The sequence below is a fragment of the Stomoxys calcitrans genome, chromosome 1 (genome assembly GCF_963082655.1).
Source record: "Stomoxys calcitrans chromosome 1, idStoCalc2.1, whole genome shotgun sequence".
In the NCBI taxonomy this organism is placed as follows: Eukaryota; Metazoa; Arthropoda; class Insecta; order Diptera; family Muscidae; genus Stomoxys; species Stomoxys calcitrans.
The window spans coordinates 177,272,985-177,293,411 of NC_081552.1; the positions used below are offsets into that span (position 1 = coordinate 177,272,985).

The 20,427-nt window shown below is 38.6% G+C and overlaps 1 protein-coding gene across 7 annotated transcripts in view; it reads right to left on the reverse strand.

Moving 5' to 3' along the window:
- Positions 1–20,427, reverse strand: part of LOC106093786 (axotactin) — a 448,664-nt gene that overhangs the window by 412,184 nt on the left and 16,053 nt on the right. The gene's annotated exons all lie outside the window — the stretch shown is intronic.

Consider the following 20,427-nt stretch of genomic DNA (forward strand, 5'->3'; position numbering starts at 1 on the left):
CGCCGACTCTGAGGATGGCAAAATCCGCGACGAAGGCGAGAGGACTGCCGTCATTAAACTTAATTAACCCGAAGCCTCTCCGGTTGACGCAGTCCGAGTTAAGGGAGTGGGCGACGAATGGGCATGCAACCCTGTGGAACAGCGAAACCGTCGGTAGGACGGCGAAAAAGACAAGGCTATTACTGAAGGGAAGTAAGAAGGAGGTCAGTATAGCTATTGGTGTCATGACGGGACACATAGGACAACGAGCTCACTTATGCAAAATCAGTGGGGCATATGATAACACGTGTAGGGACATATTATAGCAAAATGGGGGGAAGAAGATAAAACGTTGGGGCATTTCCTATGTCATTGTCCGGCTTTCGCGGCTAAAAGACACTGGTACTTAGGTGGGTACACAATACTAGGCATGAACCAACTTAGGGGAGTGGCATGGAAAACAATTTTGAAAGAAGCACGGAATCCTAACTTAGATTTTCTTTTTCTAGGTTACTTTTTTTATTTAGAGCGCAGCCGAGTACTGGCTTAGGTGTATGTCCATAGTGGCATGGGACGGATTATTGTCTGCACCCTCTTTTCAACCAAAACTAACCTAACCTAGCAACTGTACTAAGCATGGTCTAAACTAGTCCATAACGTCCATAGCTGCCATATAAATCGATCTCCCAATTATACTTCTAAAGGGCGAAATTCTCATCGCATGAAACTTTGCGTGAGGTGAGGTGTGAAATCAAACAACTGTGCTAAGTATGGTCTAAATCAGTTGATCACCTGATATAGCTGCCATATAAACCGATCTGGAGTCTTGAATCTCGAACCTATAGAGGGCGCAATTGCTATCCAATTTGAATAAAATTTTGCACATGTCGTTTTGGTATGACTTCCAACAAATGTGAGAAGTATGATCTAAATCTGTCTATAACTTGACATAGCCGCCATATAAACCTATCTCCCTATGTGACTTCTAGAGCCGATATAGTGCTCAATTCTAATCCGAGTTGGCTGAAATTTTGCGTGAGGTGGTTTGTTATGACTTCCAACAACTGTGATGAGTATGGTCTAAATCAGTTCATAACCTGATAAAGCTGCCATATAAACCAATCTGGGATCTTGACTTCTTCAGCTTCTAGATGGTGCAATTCTTATTCGATTTGGCTAAAATTTTGCATGAGGTGTTTTGTTATGACTTCCATAACCAAATATGCCAAGTATGATCTTAACCTGTCTTCAACCCGATATTGTATCCTAATAAACCCATCTCCCGATTAGACTTCTTGAGCTTATAGAGCGCGCAATTCTTATCCAATTTGGCTGAAATATTGCTTGCGTCTTTTTGATATGACTTTCAACATCCATACCAAGTATAATCCGAATCGATCTATAAACAGATATAGCCCCTTTGAAAACCGATCCACGGATTTGACTTAGAAGCCTCAATATTCATCCGATTTGGCTGAAATTTGGGACAAGGACTTGAGTAATGACTTCCAAAATCCATCCTAAATATGATTCAAATTGGTTTAGAAGCCTCAATTTTCATCCGATTTGGCTGAAATTTAAAAAAGAACTTGTGTTATGACTTCGATCTTCCATGCCTAGTATGATCCGAATCGGGCTATAAACAGATATAGCCCCCCTACAAACCGATCCCCGGATTTGAATTCTTGACCCGTTAGAAGCCTCAATTTTCATCCGATTTGGCTGAAATTTAAAAAAAAATTGTGTTATGACTTCGAACATCCATGCCTGCTGTGATCCGAATCGGGCTATAAACAGATATAGCCCCCAAATAAACCGATCCCCGGATTTGACTTCTTGATCACTTAGAAGCCTAAATTTTGATCCGATTTGGCTAAAATTTAGGACAAATACTTCAGTTGTGACTTCCAGCATCCATGTTAAGTGTGAACCGAATCGGTCGATAAACAGATATAGCCCCCCATATAAACCAATCCCCGGATTTGTCTTCTTGAGTCTTTAGAAGTCTCAATTTTCATCCGATTTGTCTGAAATTTAGAACAAGGACTTGAGTTGTGGCTTCCAGGATCCATGTCAAATTGGATCCGAATCGGTTTATAAATAGATACTGCCTACATATAAACCGATCCCCCGATTTGATTTCTTCAGCCCTTAGAATCCTAAATTGTCATCCGATTTGGCTGAAATTTGGTCCAAAAACCTATCTAATAACTTACAACATCAGTGTCAAGTTTAATCCGAATCGGTCAATATGGTGATATAGGCCCCCCTAAGTACAGATATCTCGATATGACTTCTTGAGGCTAAAATAAATCAAATACAAACTTAGTTAATAAGGGTATATTTTTAGCGGAATCCATGGTGGTGGGTACCCAATTTTTCCGGCCGAACTTAGCACCCCGTTACTTGTTTTTTATACCCTACACCACTATTGTGGAACAGGATAATATAATTTAGTGCATTTGTTTGTAACATTCAGAAGAAAGAGAGATACACACATTGATAAGTATACCGATCGACTCAAAATCACTTCCTGATTCGATTTAGCTATGCCCGTTTGTCTGTCCATGTTAATTTGTGTACAAAGTACAGGTCGCAATTTTCACCCGATCGTCTTAAATTTTGGTGCAGGCATGCTTTTCGGCCTAGAGACGAAGCCTATTGAAATTAGAAAAAATCAGTTCAGATTTGAATATAGCTCCCATATAAATGTTCGCTCAATTTTCAGTAATAATGCAATAAAATGGTCATTTATTAAATGATTCTCTCGAAATTTGATAGGATGGATTTTTTTTGACGTAACTGGTGAATTTCATATAAATTGGTTCAGATTTAAATATAGCTCCCATATATATGTTTGTCCGATTTTGAGAAATATTGCAACAAAGTGCTAATTTGTTAACGGATTCTCTCGAAATTGGGCAGGAAGGATTTTGTCCCAACTCCTAATGTTAGGGGTGAATTTCATAAAAATCGGTTTAGAAGGTTTATAGCTGCCATTTATGCAAATCGCCCCTCGAGCCACTGCAACCGCATTTATTGACCCATATAGCCAAAATTTTGTACAACACTTTCCTCCACAACTACCACAATACCTATGAAATTTTCTCGAAATCTGTTCTGATTTAGATATAGCTCACATACATATGTTCTTCTGATTTTGAGAAATATTGCAATAAAGTGCTCATTTGTTAACCGAATCTCACGAAATTTGGTAGGAAGAATTTTTTATGACTCTCAATTATACTGGTGAATTTCATAGAAATCTGCCCAGATTTGAATATAGCTATCATATATGTATTTCGCACGACTTTCACTCCAAGAGCTACTGCAAGCTCATCTATTGACCAATCTAGCTAATTTTATACAACACTTTCCTCCACGACTACCACAATTTCTGAGAAGTTTGGTCAAAATCGGATCAGATTTAGATATAGCTTCCGAATATATGTTCGTCATTTTCATTTGTTCATTTTGGGTAATTTGCAATAATGTTGTCATTTGTCAACCGTAGTTATTACAGTTTGAACATATTTGCTCGAAATTTGATATGGATTGTTTAATAACTCATCAGAAAACATCCGCCTAGGTCCATCAAAATTGGTTGAGAATTCGATATTGCTCACACTTTGTACTTATAGGGTAGGTGTAGGGTATTATACAGTCCGCACTCCAGTCATATCTTAACTCCAATCTAATTTTAAAATACACAAAATAGTTTTACTTTATAAATTAATCTGAAATATAACAAGTAAAAAGGCGTTAAGTTCGGCCGGGCCGAACTTTAGATACCCACCACTTCGGGAATATATGTAAACCACCTTTCATCAAAATTCGGTGGAAATTTCATACCTTATGTCCCATATCAGTTATATCAAAATATGTTCCGATTTGGACCAAATACTAAAAGTACACTAGCTATATCTAAAAATAAACCGATCTGAACCATATACGACACGGATGTCGAAAAGCCTAACATAAGTCACTATGTCAAATTTCAGTGAAATCGGATTATAAATGCGCCTTTTATGATGCCAAGACCTTAAATCGCGATATCGGTCCATATGGCAGCTATATTCAAATCTCGACCGATCTGGGCAAAATTGAAGAAGGACTTCGAAGAGCCTAACCAAACTCACTGTCTCAAATTTCAGCGACATCGGACAATAAATGCGTCTTTTATGGCCCCAAAACCTAAAACGTAGATATCGGCCAATATGGCAGCTATATCCAAATCTGAACCGATCTGTGCGATATTGCAGAAGTATGTCAAGGGGTTTAATTTAACTCACTGTCCCAAATTTTGGCGACATCGGGTAATATATAAGCATTTTATGGGCCCAAAACCATAAATCAAGAAATCGGTCTATATGGCAGCTATATCCAAATCAGAACCGATCTGGGTCAAATTGAAGAAAGATGTCGAAAGGCATAACACAACTCACAGTCCCAAATTTCAGCAAGATCGGATAATAAATGTGGCTTTTATGGAACTTGGACCCTAAATCGGATGATCGGTCTATATGGCAGCTATATCCAAATCTGGACCGATCTGAGCCAAATTCACGGAGGATGTCGAAGGGCCTAACACAACTCACTGTCCCAAATTTCAGCAAAATCGGATAATAAATGTGGCTTTTATGGGCCTAAGACCCTAAATTGGCATATCGGTCTATATGGCAGCTATTTTCAAATCTGGACCGATCTGAGCCAAATTCACGGAGGATGTTGAAGGGCCTAACGCAACTCACTGTCCTAAATTTCAGCGAAATCGGATAATAAATGTGGCTTTTATGGGACTTAGACCCTAAATCGGATGATCGGTCTATATGGCAGCTATATCCAAATCTGGACCGATCTGAGCCAAATTCACGGAGGATGTCGAAGGGCTTTACACAACTCACTGTTCCAAATTTCAGCAAAATCGGATAATAAATGTGGCTTTTATGGGCCTAAGACCCTAAATCGGCCGATCGGTCTATATGGGGGCTATATCAAGATATAGTCCGATATAGCCCATCTTCGAACTTAACCTGCTTATGGACAAAAAAAGAATCTCTGCAAAGTTTCAGCTCAATATCTCTGTTTTTAAAGGCTGTAGCGTGATTTCAACAGACAGACGGACAGACGGACGGACATGTCTAGATAGTCTTAGATTTTTACGCTGATCAAGAATATATATACTTTATAGGGTCGGAAATGGATATTTCGATGTGTTGCAAACGGAATGACAAAATGAATATACCCCCATCCTTCGGTGGTGGGTATAAAAACCATACACTCGTTCAAAAAAAACTTCACACCTATTTTTCTGTCCACATGTGTATGTATATGTCCTTTGACTCGACTTCGTGAGTCCCTAGATCACTTCTGAACACCATGTCAGTACATACATCCATATATACTCATCATTTTATGAAAATAAACGTTTCCGTTTTGTTATTTAACAAAAATCGATTTCAAATCATTTTCAAGTTCAAGTCAAACACAATCGTTGCAAATCCAATTACTATTGACCAGGGTCAACGTTATGCACATCATCATCTTAATGGATTAATTGATTAACAAGCAGTTATTCATCATCATGTGGAACGCAAATGACAGCCAACAAAAACTTAGTCAGCCAACAGCTCGGACATTATCAGCAAAATGGTGGCGCTTAATCTATTGATAATCGGTTGGCAAAGACAAATGCACCACTTTCGAACATACAATTCATGAAGTTTTATTTGATTTTAAATTTACGACTCAATCAATCAAAAATTAATTTAGAACTTTTGAATATTATATGACACTTAGGTGGAAACAATGCTAAGGCATTGTTTAAGCACTTAAATTGCACTTGGCCCATAGACAAAAAAAAAAAATTCGAACAATTATAGTCTTCCTAGTGTTTGGGATATTTGTCTACAAGTAAGCGCAGCACTTGTTAATAGCAACACCCTCAAATGACTTGGTAATCCCTTACCATGGAGTACTCGAGGTAGTATGGCAATGTTCTAAGACCCCAACTGCTTGAGTTGATAACAAATGGTGTGGTAACAAATTATTAATAAAAAACAAGTAAAAGCGTGCTAAGTTCGGCCGGGCCGAATCTTATATACCCTCCACCATGGATCGCATTTGTCGACTTCTTTTCCCGGCATCTCTTCTTAGGCAATAAAGGATATAAGAAAAGAGTTGCTCTGCTATTAAAACGATATCAAGATATGGTCCGGTTCGGACAACAATTAAATTATATGTTGGAGACCTGTGTAAAATTTCAGCCAATTCGTATAAGAATTGCGCCCATTGGGGCTCACGAAATAAAATAGAGAGAACGATTTATATGGGATCTGTATCGGGCTATAGACCGATTCAGACCATAATAAACACGTTTGTTGATGGTCATGAGGCATATCGGATAACAATTGCGATTTCTAGGGGTCAAGAAGTCAAGATCCCAGATCGGTTTATATGGCAGCTATATCATGTTATGAACCGATTTGAACCTTATTTGACACAGTTGTTGAAAGTAAAAATAAAATACGTCATGCAAATTTTCAGCCAAATCGGATAGGAATTGCGCCCTCTAGAAGCTCAAGAAGTCAAATCCCCAGATCTGTTTATATGACAGCTATATCAGGTTATGGACCGATTTCAACCATACTTGGCACAGTTGTTGGATATCATAACGAAATACTTGGTGCAAAAATTCATTCAAATCGGATAAGAATTATGCTCTCTAGAGGCTCAAGAAGTCAAGACCCAAGATCGGTTTATATGGCAGCTATATCAGGTTATGGACCGATTTAAACCATACTTGGCACAGTTGTTGGGTATCATAACAAAACACGTCGTGCAAAATTTCATTCTGATCGGATAAGAATTTCGCACGCTAGAGGCTCAAGAAGTCAAGACCCAAGATCGGTTTATATGGCAGCTATATCAGGTTATGGACCGATATGAACTATACTTGACACAGTTGTTGGATATTATAACAAAACACGTCGTGCAAAATTTCATTTCAATCGGATAAGAATTGCGCACTCTAGAGGCTCAAGAAGTCAAGACCCAAGATCGATTTATATGGCAGCTATATCAGGTTATGAACCGATTTGAACCATACTTGGCACAGTTGTTGGATATCATAACAAAACACGTCGTGCAAAATTTCATTCTGATCGGATAAGAATTTCGCACGCTAGAGGCTCAAGAAGTCAAGACCCAAGATCGGTTTATATGGCAGCTATATCAGGTTATGGACCGATATGAACTATACTTGACACAGTTGTTGGATATTATAACAAAACACGTCGTGCAAAATTTCATTCCAATCGGATAAGAATTGCGCACTCTAGAGGCTCAAGAAGTCAAGACCCAAGATCGGTTTATATGGCAGCTATATCAAAACATGGACCGATATGGCCCATTTACAATACCAACCGACCTACACTAATAAGAAGTATTTGTGCAAAATTTCAAGCGGCTAGCTTTACTCCTTCGAAAGTTAGCGTGCTTTCGACAGACAGACGGACGGACGGACGGACGGACGGACGGACGGACAGACGGACGGACATGGCTAGATCGACACAAAATTTCACGACGATCAAGAATATATATACTTTATGGGGTCTCAGACGAATATTTCGAGTAGTTACAAACAGAATGACGAAATTAGTATACCCCCCATCTTATGGTGGAGGGTATAATAAGTGCTTATGTATGCAACATCTACAAGAATGGGTAATTTACAATTAGCCATTGTTGATAATTGTATGGCATAACAAAAAAGGGTGCTTCAACATTGGTCGTTTAGTTGAGTGTCTTGTGTGTGGTATTTAATTTAATGCGATAAATAAATACTAGCCAATTCATGCACGCTCCGCTGTGGCTTCTACAATACACAGAATAGAATTTTACTTATATTTATAGTCCAGTCTTCTAGGTCTGATGGGTGTACCTTGACTTCAAATATACTCCACATTGTTAGCATACATAACTTGGCAATACCTTTCGGTTGAATGCAGTGCATATTTCGAAAAGGTAAGATTGTGAAGCAGGGGAGGCACATGGCCCAAAATGTTTTTTTGACATTACGATTGCAACACATCCAAATACCCATATATATTCTTGGTCGTTGTAAAAATCTAAGACGATCTAGCCATGACCGTCCGTCTGTCTGTTGAAATCACGCTTCTGTCTTTAAAAATAAATAAATTGAGCTGAAACTTTGCACAGGTTCTTTTTTTATCCATAATCAGGTTAAGTTCGAAGATGAGTTATATCGAACTATATCTTGATATAGCCCCAATATAGACCGATCACCCGTTTAAGGGTCTTAGGTTGCCAAACTTACTGTTTAGTGCTTTTACATGTGGACTGAACAAATTTTTACCCTACTACCATATACCTTTCATATGATTGTCATAGTGCCATTATTTAACTACATGTCAACGTAGGTTTAATGCGGATCCTCAGCCGCTTGTTGATTATTGGAATGTTATGTTCATACTCTACTCCTTAACCCTTTCATTTAGACCAAGATCTTGTTAATTGGCAACATGTCCTTTCGTGCAGATTTGGAGGCCCTTGAGATTTTTGGCCCAAAATTTTGATATCAAATTCATACTCTATTCTCAAATACCTTGTAATTGAGCCCCACATTGTCATGGTAAGGCTATATGTCCATTGGTGCCTTTTTGTTCTATATTTCAAAGTAAGGTTCCCACTCTACTTGTAAACCCTCACTGTCAAAATAGGTGGTTTAAGGACTCTCGACATTACTAGTGAATTTCATAGGAATCGGTTGAGATTTAGATATAGCTCTCATATACACATATATATCGCCCGATTTTCACTCCTAGAGTCAATGCAAGCGCATTTCATGACCAAATTCCTAATTCCTTACCTCGACAACTCCACAATGTCAATAAAGTTTGCTCGAAATCGGTTCAGATTTAGATATATATATATCTATATATATGTCGTCCGATTTAGAGAAATATTGCAATAAAGCGTAATTTGTTCACCGATTCTCTTGAAGTTTGGCAGAAAAGATATTCTTATGACTCTCGACATGACTGGTGAATTTCATAGAAATCGGGCCAGATTTAGATATAGCTGTCATATATGTATATCGTCTGATTTTCACTTCTAGAGCCACTGTATGCTCATTTTTTGACCAATCTTGCCAAAATTTTGCATTTTATCTGGGAAGTTTGCTCGAAATCGGTTCAGAATTAGATATAGCTCCCATATATATATATATATATATATATATATATGCCAAATTTTAGGTAATTTACAATAGTGCTGCCAATTGTGAACCGTTATTACAGTTTGAACCTATTTGCTCGAAATTTGATACGGATTGTTTAATAACCTATCTGAAAACATTCAAAAAGCTCAATCAAAATTGGCTCAGAATTAGATACAAATCCCACTTTGTACTTTGATATTGAAATATAGAGTGCACTTTTTTCATTACATGATTATTTTAATCTATCTGAATATTGGAAGTTAATCAAAGTCTAAACTTACCTAGAAACATAAAAAAGATTGATTTTTTTGCCTTACAATATATGGGACCCATCATATAATGTAAGCAAACATACTGCACCCTCTTTCCTTTACTTGTTTTAATTCTCCGTCAAAAATTTCATTCATTAAGTGCATAGTGCGGCCACACAATTAGTTACTTTGACTCGTTTCAATGTTTACTTCAATGTTTAAATTAGTGCGTTGCCAAAGTTGTATTAACTCGTTGCCAACATCTTAAGCCGCAAACGTCATTGTCTGTAACCTCAGCCTAAGCTACTGCCTGACCTCCATGCCAATGAACAACAAGTAAAGCAACACGGATCACACCACCACACACCCGAACCACAATAGTGACCTGTTAGCATACTCCTTCTCTCGCACATACCAGTCACCTCTCGCACTCTCACCACTAAAACTCCCACCTATGGCTTTGCACTCACACCCGTTACGAATGCAACAACAATTTGTTATGTTTCTGTTTCTTCTTCGTTAACTGAAAATTAATGCGTCATTTTCATGGCTTTTCCTTAAGGAAAATCAATTTTCATATATATTCCTTGTTTTTCTGGAAAATATCTTTCGATTGAAGCCGATTTCATCAAAATCCATTTAGCCGTTTGGCCGTTATATGTACCACAAACTCGCTGTTATGAAATCCACCTACTCCATATAAGAGCTCTATTACATGGCATGTAGTTGTCGTATTACATGTCAAATTGAGCACATGTTAAGTTGTACATATCGTGTGATACAAACGAAACTAACATATGAAATCACCTGTGGCACAAAATGACACATGTAAATTTTTCAAATTAGAGCGTGCTCTATTCCTTCTGATAAAAACATAACGAAATCAGCTTTTTTTGTTGTCAGTCGAATGAAAGTAGCACATTATTAAATTCTTTTCACAAATTTATGATTTAACCAGCTTTCTCATAGCTTTAGCAATAACAAGTAAAAGCGTGCTAAGTTCGGCTGGGCCGAATCTTTTATACCCTCCACCAAGGATCGCATTTGTCGAGTTCTTTTACCTCTTCTTAGGCAAAAAAGGATATAAGAAAAGATTTGCTCTGCTATTAGAGCGATATCAAGATATGGTCCGGTTTGGACCACAATTATACTATATGTTGGAGACCTGTGTAATATGTCAGCCAATTCGAATAAGAATTGCGCCCTTTGGGGGCTCAAGAAGTAAAATAGAGAGATCGATTTATATGAGAGCTGTATCGGGCTATAGACCGATTCAGACCATAATAAACACGTATGTTGACGGTCATGAGAGAATCCGTCGTACAAAATTTCAGGCAAATCGGATAATAACTGCGACCTCTAGAGGCTCAAGAAGTCAAGATCCGAGATCGGTTTATATGGCAGCTATATCCGGCTATGAACCGATTTGAACCATACTTGGCACAGTTGTTGTATATTAAAACAAAACACGTCGTGCAAAATTTCAGTCAAATCGGATAAGAATTGCGCCCTGCAGAAGCTCAAAAAGTCAAGACCCTAGATCGGTTTATATGACAGCTATATCAAAACATGGACCGATTTGAACCATACTCAACACAGTTGTTGGATATCATACCAAAACACGTCCTGCAAAATTTCATTCCAATCGCATAAGAATTGCGCACTCTAGAGGCTCAAGAAGTCAAGACCCAAGATCGGTTTATATGACAGCTATATCAAAACATGGACCGATATGGCCCATTTACAATACCAACTGACCTACACTAATAAGAAGTATCAGTGCAAAATTTCAAGTGGCTAGCTTTACTCCTTCGAAAGTTAGAGTGCTTTCGACAGACGGACGGACTTGGCTAGATCGACATGTCACGCAATCAAGAATATATATACTTTATGGGGTCTCAGACGAATATTTCGAGTAGTTACAAACAGAATGGAGAAATTAGTATACCCCCATCTTATGGTGGAGGGTATAATTACGCATAAAAAAAATAGCTTTTGCTGAAATTTTTAGGTTATTTCATACAAAAATAACTTACAGGTGTGAAAGCAAAAATGATGAATCGTTTGTAAATTGACAATTTTGAAAAACATTTCCAATTACATTTGAATACAAAAAGTGGCATGTCATAAGACATCTACATGCCGTGTAATAGCGCCTTAACCTGTAGTTAAAAAAAATGTGTATTGTTGTGCAGCCTCGCAAAACATATACAAACAACAACAAAAATGCCTATGTGTCGCACGCTAAAGCCGAGCTTTAAGGAATTGGCCGACTTACAAACCAAGTAGGGCCACCCACATCCCACCCCCACAACAGCCTCACCATAATAGTTATACTCTTCTGTTGCACCATTTGTTTCTCTTACTATTACTAATTATTTCACCACTATGCATTCACAACCCATAACGAATGCTTTCGAAAAACCAACAAAAATTTACTGTGTTTGTGCTTCTTCTTTCTTCTTCTTCTTCTTTTCTTGAAAATTTATTCCTCTTTTTCATGGCTTTTCTTTAAGGAAAATTAATTCTCATATATGTATATTCGTCGCTTCTCTCGAAAAATATTTTTCGGTTGATGCAAATTCTATTAAAATCCATTCAGCCGTTTGGCCGTAATATGTACCACAAAATCCCCTTTATAAAACCCTTGGCCGTTTCATAATATACATATATAGCAAGAAACAATTAAGTAAAGTGTCTCAAGTTCGACCGCGCCGAACTTTAGATAACTAATAAAATCGTGTATGCACTGAGGATTGTAGTGTCTTAAGAACTACATATCTATATCTTTCTATATACCTATCTAGGCGGCATTTGGTATTGTTGTTGAAGCACTTCTAGTAGGAGATTTCAAATAATCGGATAAAAATTTAAACTTCTAGAAGCTTAAAAAAATCTAATCGAAGGAACACTTTATAAGGTTGTTAACAACAATAAACAAACCTACATTAAGTTCAGCGAGGACACATTCTAATGTACCCACCACCATCGGTCGCATTTGACATGTTTGAATTACTTTTTCAAATATACAGGAGCTATATAAAGTTTTGTACCGGTATGGACCGTACTCTTCATAATTGTTGCAAGCCATAAAAATACCACGTTTGAAATTTCAGCCAAATCTGGTAATATTTCCTCTCTTTAGAGGCTCACGAAATCATATCGATTGATCGGGAGCTATTTTTATCAAATTATGAATCAATTTGAATCAATATTAGCAACGACCTTATCAATTAACCAAAAAAAAAAAATAAATTAAGTAAAACCCTACGTTAAATTTTCAGCCCAATTGGACAATAATATCCTCCTTTCGGGGTTCACGAAGTTCAATCGGGAATATGGTGGACTCTATAATAAGTAACAAGTTTTAAACTTGTTACCTAGTGTTTCAGTTAACTGTTATTTGTTATCCACAAAAATTTATTTTAATCAAATCTGCTTCATGAAACCTCAGAATGGCTATAGCCGTACATAAATATATTTTTTATGAATTTATTAAGTTATATATGGGCCTGGATTTCTCCGATTTGTTTTAAAATAATTTATACGAAAACAGGCAGGGATAGACTAGCTGCCTTTACCAACCAAAGATAATCATGTATTTATTCAAATGATAATATCAGTAACAGAGGTGCCCCACTTCCTGCAAATAAAAAAGATTACCTCAACGTGAGACCAATGTCTATGTAGCCTACATACGAGTATTATTTGCTTTTTTGTAATCCCCAACAAAATCAAATTAGAGTAAATTGAGATAACATTTCTATACATACAAAACCGAACATAAACACTTAAAATGCGTTTTGGTTTGCAAGACATTTGTATATGCTTTGGAATATCCAACAACTAAATTATACCTATGGTAGCTCTGGAAAAATCTTGCTTAGGCATTAGAAGTAAAACTCGTTTAATTAAATGTTTTAAAATCACGTGCTGACTGAGTTCTCGTGAAATGATTTTGTAAATCCCCATTGTGGTGTTTTATACAGTCATTGGCCTGAAGGTGCAAATTAGCTAATTATAACCACCGTCATTGGAGGGCAGGTATAATAGTATTACGATTGACTGGCTACTTCTTACCATTTACGATACAAATATAATTTTTAGGAATACCAATCTTAGACTATGTAGCATGATTAAAACAAACAAACTGAGGAACGTCGCACAGTGGGCTAGGGCAAAAGAAAAACCGTAAACCATATGCCGTGTGAGAACAGGTTAAGATATCTCTTTGACATTTTGGAACGGTTAGAGCTGAGTTGCTAGCGAGGTACCTTATTAGTGTAGGTCGGTTATGATTGTAAATGGTTCATATTGGTCCATGTTTTGAGAACAGATTTAGATATCTCTTTGAAATTTGGAACGGTTTGAGCTGAGTTGCTAGCGAGGCGACTTATTAGTGTAGGTCGGTTATGACTGTAAATGGTTCATATCGGTCCATGTTTTGATATAGCCGCCATATAAACCACCCATCTTGGATCTTGATTACTTGAGCCACTAGAGGGCGCAATTCTTATCCGATTTGGCTGAAATTTTGCATGAGGTGGTTTGTTATGATTTCCAACAACTGTGCTAAGCATGGTTGAAATCGGGTTATAACCAGATATAGCTGCCATAAAAACCTTTCTGGGGTTTTGACTTCTAGAGCGCATTTCGCATTTCCTATCCGATTTGGCTGAAATTTTGAATACAGGGACACGATGATGGAACCGTTACCGACTTTCTTAAGATTCGGAAGACTAGAATAGGCAAAGATCCTAATAATAAAACATCAGGAAGTGCAGTGACGGGAAACTCAATGGGAATAGATGATGAGACCATCATACACTCCCAAAAAGCCAATCGAATGGAGGACTAATGATTGAGGTCATCCAGATAAACCTCACAGGAGCGAGACAGCTACTCACGCTCTGATGGAGAAAATCAGCAAGAGCAAGATTCATATTGCCTTAATTGAGGAGCCATGGACGACCCGGAACAAAGTTTCTGGACTGAACCATATCAACTACCAATTATTCTATGCTAACACTGGTACTCGTCCGAAGACCTGCGTTATTTGTCATAAAAATTTTAATTATGTATTTTCCAAAGAGTTGTCAAAGTCGGTTGCAACAGTGGTGAGATAGGGAAACGGTGGAGCATACCTGGCATCACTTTATCTGCCTTCGACTCTTCTAGACCGCCACCTACGCCGCAGCTGCAACGGTTGGTGGGAAAAGCAAGACCGACAGGAAATGAGGTACTAATACGGTGCGATGGAAACTCTCACCACATTTCGTGGGGTAGTACCAACACTAATAAGCGAAGCCAAGCCCTGCCAGAATTATTGAATACTAACGAACTAATAACACTTAATATTGGTAACACTACTACCTTATTAATAGGATTAGGGAGGAGGTTTTAGATGTGACAATATGTTCGGAAAATCTAATCAATGAGGTTCAGTATTGGAGGGTCTCCACGGAGCACTCCTTCTCAGACCATCGCTACATCAGGTTTAGAATAGCACTGCCAGCTCCGAATTCGGAAGGCTATTTAGACGACGAATTGGCCAAGACTTTTTAGATAGTCTAAGCATAAAAGACATTGACGACAATGTCTCTTCGAGAAAGAAAATCAGCCCAAGAAAAACTCTGGACGTCCGGGGAGATTCGCAATATTGGGAAAGAGGTACGCAGATTTTATTACAGATCACGTCGTAAAAAAGCGAAAGTTTATTGGATTGTGTATTACACACGGCCCAAGGAGAACAATAAGATTATCAGAGCAGCAAAACGTGCCGCCTGGAAACTTTTTTGCGACCAGGTCAATGGCGTTATTGAAGCCGCCAAGATGAAAAAGTTTCTCTCAAAACCCATGTCCAAACAGAAACGGTAGAAGACGACATGGGAGAGAGGGCAGAGACAACGGAGAACATGTTGAGGCTTTCGATGAAAACGCATTTTCTACAGGATACGACGGGATACAGGGAGACACTGGATTGTTGGAATAATTAAATGGATCAAAGGTTTATCATAACGGAATTTATGGTAACCATTTAAATCAAACTGAATATTTCTGGCGTTACTTCAGAAGGAGGCCGACTATCTGGAGCCCACTATTTTCACACCGTGCCTAGGGCTTGCACATACTCCGAAAGCCTGGCAGTAGGCGAGGGTAGTATTTATACTGAAACCCGACAAGACAAGTTATGCCACACCAAAGGCCTTCAAGCCTTTAAGCCTTAAGTCCTTTCTACTCAGGGCTATGGAATGTATGTGCATACTAAGATAAAGAGTAGGTCATCCAGTGAACTGCTCAAATACAAACAGCATGCCAATGTCAAGGGAAGGCCGATGGAAACTGCCCTGCACGAGGTTGTGCATAAAACAGAAGAATCGTTTGAAGCCAAAACGTACACACTGGCGGTATGCATTGACATCGAGAGGGCTTTTAACAATGTGCGGACCGACACACTGATCCATTCCTTAGAGACTGGATAAACCATATGGTAAGGAACAGGTGGATAATTTGTGTGACCCATGACATCAATACAAAATTCAAATTTTGCCCATGAACATTCCACTAAGGAGCAGGGGCAAACTTCTCACATATTAATGACTGCAATCCGATTTAAGTTTTAAGCTCAATGATAAGGGACCTCCTTTTTATAGCCGAGTCCGAACGGTGTGCCGCAGTGCGACACCTCCTTGGTGAGAAATTTTACATCACAAATGTTGCCAGCATTAGGAGGGTAAAACCACGGCTGGAAATTTTTTTCTGATGGTCTCGCCAGGATTCGAACCCAGACGTTCAGCGTCATAGGCAGACATACTAACTTTTGCGCTACGGTGGCCTCCATGACATCAATATAATCCCTTTTATTATAAAGTGGCTCAAGGCACGCAACAGGGGCGGCATTTTAATGCCCCTTCTAGGCGTGACCACCATAATTAACCTATGCTGACTGAGAAGGGATTGGAACCCGTCTTCTATACATCAGACAATGTTGTAAAGCATCTAAGGGTCAAGTATCCGATCCAGCTATGCAAGCGTGCCGAAAGGATAATAGTCTCAATGTTAATCCACAGATGATAGAAGTCTGCCTATCCACGAGGAAGATGAAGGTGGGCCAACTTGACGCACCACGTTTCCTCAATAGAATGATTAGAATGAGAAGGTCAAATACTTATATGCGATCTTAGGCAGGAAACTGACTTGGAAATGGCACATTCAGGAGGCTCACAGATAATAGGCACTGACTCTACAGAAGCGTGATTAGACCAATACTTACTTACGCGCAACGAAAAGAAATTACGCTGAGGACCTCGCCCACTAGGGCACTGGAGACTATTCTAGATATCCGACCCATTGACATACAGATTAAGTGTGAGGCAGCCATTGTGGCTATTAGACTTAAGGCGATGGGAGAATGGATAGAGGATATGAGCAGGTAATATCATCGCGGCATAATCGAGTCGAAGATAGGAAACCTGGAAGGAATGGAAGAGGTTTCTGATCGGATACCTGAGACAACACTTCAGGTTGAGTGCGAGACACTGCTGCCAAAAGTATAGTTCTGGATTGACGGAACCATAGGAAAGTGTAGGGCTGAGATCTGCATTGAGAACCCAGGAACAAGATCTGTTTTTGACTGCCTGACCATAAAACGGTCCTGCAGGTGGAGATCCGAGCGATTACAGAATGCGTGAGGTGGTGTGATGATAACGCGTGGACGTCGATTGTAAACTTTTTACGGACAGTAAACTGGCCATCAGGGCAATAACAACCAAGACGGTAAGGTCACGAAAAGTCTTGCAGTGTAAGAAGGAGATTAAAAGCATCGTTAAGATACTGGACCATAGCGGAGTAAGTGGGAATGAAAGAACAGATGATTTGGCAGTAAAGGCCAGAGGACTGCCGTCAGTAAACTTGGTTACTGGGCGACGAATGCGCATGTAACACTGTCGTTAGTGTTATTTGGATTTTGAGCAGACGATGGTCAGTATAGCTTTCGGTATCATAACAGAACACATATGACTACGAGCTCACTAATGCAAAATAGGTGTGGCAAGTGATAGCATGTGTAGTGCATGTGGGAAAGATGATGAGATGCCGGAGTATATCCTATGCCATAGCCCGGCTTTCGCGGGGCGTGGCATGAAAACAATTAGGGATTTTGTAAGTAGCACGGAATACCCCCATCCCCAAACGATGGGGGTATACTAATCTAATAACCCCATAAAGTACATATATTCTGGATTGTCTCGACATTCTGAGTCGAACTGAGTCGACTTGAGTTACGACTTTCAACATCCATGCCAAGTATGGTCCGAATCGGTTTATAAACAGAAATAGCCCCCATATAAATCCCTGGATTTGAGTTCTTCAGCCGTTAGGATAACCGTAGATAAGTGAATTCTTGATCGTAGTAAAAATCTAAGACGATCTAGCCAAGTCCTTCTGTCTGTTGAAATCACGCTGCACTCTTTTAAAAATGACATATTGAGCTGAAACTTTGCACAGATTCTTTTAATTGTCCATAGGCAGGTTACGTTTGAAGAAGGGCTATATCGGACTATATCTTGATATAGCCCCCATATAAAGGGTGATTTTTTTGAGGTTAGGATTTTCATGCATTAGTATTTGACAGATCACGTGGGATTTCAGACATGGTGTCAAAGAGAAAGATGCTCAGTATGCTTTGACATTTCATCATGAATAGACTTACTAACGAGCAACGCTTGCAAATCATTGAATTTTATTACCAAAATCAGTGTTCGGTTCGAAATGTGTTCAAATTTTGACAAATTTTGTTCAGCGATGAGGCTCATTTCTGGTTGAATGGCTACGTAAATAAGCAAAATTGCCGCATTTGGAGTGAAGAGCAACCAGAAGCCGTTCAAGAACTGCCCATGCATCCCGAAAAATGCACTGTTTGGTGTGGTTTGTACGCTGGTGGAATCATTGGACCGTATTTTTTCAAAGATGCTGTTGGACGCAACGTTACGGTGAATGAACACATTTCGAACCGAACACTGATTTTGGTAATAAAATTCAATGATTTGCAAGCGTTGCTCGTTAGTAAGTCTATTCATGATGAAATGTCAAAGCATACTGAGCATCTTTCTCTTTGACACCATGTCTGAAATCCCACGTGATCTGTCAAATACTAATGCATGAAAATCCTAACCTCAAAAAAATCACCCTTTATATCGATCTGCCAATTTAAGGTCTTAGGCCCATTAAAGCTACAATTATTATACGATTTTGCTGCAATTTGGGCCTGTTAATTGTGTTAGGCTTCTCAACATTCTTGGTCAATACGTCCCAGATCGGTTCAGATATGGTTTATTATTGTATATAGTTGCCATATAGACCGATCTCTCGATTTAAGGTCTTGGGCCATAAAAGGCGAATTTGCTGTCCAATTTCGCTGCAATTTAGGACAGTTAGTTGTGTTAGGCCCCTTGACATCCCTGTTTATTTTGGCCAAGATTGGGCTAGATTTAAATATTGCTGCCATACAGACCGATTTCTCGATTTAAGGTCTGGGCCTATAATAGACGAGTGTATTGTCCGATTTTGTTGAAATTTGGTAAAGCGGGTTGTGTTAAGCTCCTCAGCATCCCTGTTCAATTCGTCCCAAGATGTGTGCAAAATTTTATAAAAATCGGTTAAGATTTAGATATGACTCCCATATATATCTTTCATCTGATATGCCCTTTTAAAGCTGTAGGAGCCACAATTTTAGTCCGATCTTTACCAAATCTAGCATGATATGTTTCGTGTGACGTCTTAATACGTATGCATCTCATCTAAATCGGTACAGATTTAGATATAGCTCCCATATATATCTTTCATCAAAGGCACAATTTTGGTCCCATCCTTACAAAATTTTGCGGGAGATGTTTTATTTGACGTCGCCAGATTTAGGTAAATTTCCCATATATATCTTTTAATCGCTTCGACAGTTAAGGCTGTAGTAGCTACAATTTTGGTCCGATCTCTGCAATATTTTTCATGAGATGTCGAATCGTCGAATCAGGTTTAAATAAAACTCCCATATATATATTTTATGCGTTTCGACTTTTAAGGCTGTAGAAGCCACAATTTTCGTACCATTGTAAGAAAATCGTAGAAGGTTCTTTTCGATATTTCAATAGGTATGCAAAATTAAAGTCTGACTAAATTTGGATATAAGTGCTATAGATTAAAAGTATTATGTAGACTCGGTGGTGTAGGGTATTATATAGTCGGCTCCGCTCGACTTTTGCCTTTCCTTACTGGTTCAGTTTGGTTCAGATTGGGATATAATTTCACACAGTGACTTATGTTAGGCTTTTCGATATCCCTGTGCTATAGGTTTTGTGTCCTATAGGTTACACCACTCAAAGTCCGTGCCGAACTAGGTAACAATCGGACCCTATTTCGATATAGCTGCTATGGGTGCATGAATTATAAATTTTCACCGGGCTATGACAAAAGGTGGTTTACTTATATACCCGCGGTGGTGGGTATCCAAAATACCTTTCGATACCCACCATCTCGGCCTTATTACTTTTTTTTCAGTTCAATGGGCAACTATAATTTTCTTAACTTTTCCAAGGCAAAAGACAATTTCCTATCTAAAAATGCGATTCGAAGAATTCAACAAATGATAAACAAAATAAACAAGTGCATAAATAGGATAATATTTTATAAAGAAATGAGTTCAAATAGTCAGTAGACTAGTAAAAAAATTAAATTAAACAAAGAGGAAGCGCTAACAGAAAGTGTGTAGGTGTAGTGATATTTAATTAAAAAGGGGGCTTAAGTGGCATGGCTATGGTAATTAGTTCTCTTTGAAGTCAACCGTCTACAGGTGAGTCACATGCTACAACATATGCAAATTTCATAATTCATCTAGTCTCTTCTTGCTCAGGCAGTCAGAGGTTAGAAATCCTCTCAGAGCTGATATGATTCCCAAGAATCTTT